This window comes from Phaethon lepturus, unplaced genomic scaffold (assembly GCF_000687285.1).
Source record: "Phaethon lepturus isolate BGI_N335 unplaced genomic scaffold, ASM68728v1 scaffold22611, whole genome shotgun sequence".
Taxonomy (NCBI): Eukaryota; Metazoa; Chordata; class Aves; order Phaethontiformes; family Phaethontidae; genus Phaethon; species Phaethon lepturus.
Genome location: NW_010517306.1, coordinates 8,590 through 11,662, shown reverse-complemented (window position 1 = coordinate 11,662; position 3,073 = coordinate 8,590).

Here is a 3,073-nt window from a genome sequence, read left to right as displayed (position 1 = left end):
CTGCTGAACACATGAACAAGTCAAACAGAACAAAGGTATTGATCCCCTCTCACATCCCAAGGTGACACGAAGAACAGGTCAGGTTCACTACAAAGCACCTACTGAGTGTTTCTCACACGGTTTCACTCAGGAAAGTGGCAGGAGTCCATCTTCGACTCCCACGCAGGTATGCCAAGTTTATAATTCAAAACACTGTTTCCAGTTTCCAACCTTGAAAATCCACTCTGGGACTCAAGCTATTTCATCTATTTTTTGCATCTGTTAAAAAATCTGATCTGCAGATCAAATCATAAGTCTTTAATCTGTCCTGACAGGTTTACATCAATTAGTAAATCATAGTTTGAAGTCTTACCTCTAATAAAACCCAGTACAGTTCACTTGTAGCACCCCAAGCCAGCGTAGATAACAGAAGTGAACTACAACAAAGGCTCATTTTTATCACCATCTTGAGCACTTTTGACCTTTAAAACATGACCTCTATTTAAGTCAGGATTGCACTTTAAACTCATTAAGTCACTTTCTAGTCTTTTTCCATACTGTGTCAGGGTAGTTCATCATGATTTCTGAATGTGCGCCTTGAGAGAAACTTTCCAACAGATGATGCAGCAGGAGAAAAAATGCCTGAGGTTATTCAGTTTTTTTGGCTCCTTGATCAGACTCCTTGGAGTAATACGGTCATCATGAAAACATTCTGCAACACTGACTCAATAGTATTTCAGCATTTAAATGTCAGACGTGGATGAAAGCGGTATTGTGCAAAAGCTCTAACAACTGTTATTTTAGAAAGTGCTTTATCAGACATTACCAAAGCTGTACTTCTAAACAAAGCAGTTTTCTTGTTTTACTTGCATGCTCTAATGCTCCCTAGACAGAATTTTTACTAGTAGGCAGTCATGTGAAAGGATTCACTGCTTCAAGTGGATAGCTATTTTACACTAGACACATGCTTATTTTAATAGCATCACTCAAAGCTGAATGCCTTATGTTAAATATTTGTACACCTAGTTCAGCTAACAAATTTGCACATCCTATTCCCAAATCCTTGCTCGGCCCATCTTGAGCAGAGCACATGTTCCCCTTCTGTAGCAGGAGGATGAAAACTCCATCTGCAACTTCTGCTATATCTGCTTCCACTGCTCTGCTTACAGATGCTCAAGAAAACCAATGCCATCCTTGCAAGGTGCCTACTCTGTCATACTGCTGCATGTCCCAGCATAATTCTCTGTCCTGAAACAAATGGCTAAAAGAAAGTGACCAGCAAAGAAAGGTCAGAAACTTTGTTCACCCTCCTCTTAAAATGAAACTAAGAAGTGGCAGACCTAAAGCCAACAAGAAGTTATTTCTTCACTGCCTTCTTAACACAGACATTAACCAAGAGCTCCCAATTCTTTTCTTCAAAGAACTGGACTGGTTCTCATGCCTGCCAAACACACAAGCAGCTGTCATAGCATTTAATTTACAAAAATAAGTTTGTTTCATCTTACTCTGTCACTCTCTTGGTTTAAAAAAGAAAGGGGGCGGGAGGGCTATTTTGGTGTGCTGTTCTTAAAGGCCTCTGGAAGGCCAGAAAGCCATTTTCATACCAGTTTTATTTTCATTAGTTGCAGGGCAACCAGAAAGAAAAGATACCAAAAGGAACTTGCTCTTCCTTGAAAACTCCCAAATGGTCTTTGCCCTAATCCCTGCTGTTTCTTGTAAGCAAGAGAGCAAGAGAAAGTTAAAGACTCAGGTAAAAATAAAACATTCCATAAATATCTTGTTATGCTTTTTTTTGTTTCTGATGAACCAAAGCCTTTGATATGCTGCAGGCAGAGACAATTTTTAATAAGTCACCTGCTTATTCACATCCTGGGTTACATGAAAGGCCACACAGCACACTCAGCATTAATTATTAATCAAATCATGTTATCAAAGCACAAGCTAAGCAGGATCTTCACAGAAGAGACCATCTTCTGGCTACACCCAGTTCACAGACAGCACAGAAACAGAATAACTGTAGAACCCTGTGAATTCTGCCCTGAGAAAGTGGCTTCTTGCAACACACGGGTCTTGACATTGGTTCAAATCAGAAGTACTGCATGCATGTTTCATCTTTGAACTTGCTGGAAACTAAAGGATTAATGAAAATGCTGCACTGCAATGTAGATGTCAAAATTTTTAGCAAGTCTGTGAAGCAACAGCAGAGTTCAACTGTATATTCTTGTATCTAATGAGAAGCCACAAGAAAGAAAAAGTCTTAGAGATGGACAGATCCAATTTTTGCTGCACTAAAGCAGAATCCAAACAAAAACTACATCTAATACAACATTTTGCCAACACACATATTTTTACCTCACTTTTAGAAAGCCGAGTAAATACAAATAACAGCTTTGCTGACCCCAGTGAATGCTCAGTATATCAAGAGCCCTTTCCAGATTTCAGAGGAGGTCTCAATTCAGCAGCTGCAGTCTATTGCCTCTCCCTTGGCATCTCACATTATTAAAGATCAATCTTGTTAAATCCTCCAGTTACCCCTGCTTTCCTAGGGGTTTTTTTGCACTGCAATGGACAAGTTCCATCTTTTGTTAGACATCTTTACAAAGGTCTGAAAGTGCTGTTTAACATGTTTTTCTAAAAAGCAAAATAATTACTGTTGACCTTCAAAATACTGTTGCAAACTCAGCCAAGTAACCACCACAACAAATGGGTTAGTCCCTACCAGTTTCAGGCACTGAAAACTCAAGCAGACCCCATCTTTCTTACTTATAGTCTTCTCTGATGATAAACAGTTTTAAAAGAAAACCAAGATGCTAGAAAAATAAAGAAGTCTCCCTATACTCCCAGTTGCTCCTTAACATAGTAAGAGTTCATGAGCCCACAAGTAAACACCAGCTTCTGGAATAAATTCCTGTCTTAAAATACGTTACCTCCTATTACTTCTCACTAAGGAAAATGGTACGTGTTACTAACCACCAAGTGATACCACTTTGACCTTGAGGAAGTAGAGAAAAATGTTGAAATTGGAACCACAACAGAAGCATATTTATTTAGCAGCAGCAGATCAAGGTCTCTCTCTGTGGGGACAGAAAGCAGC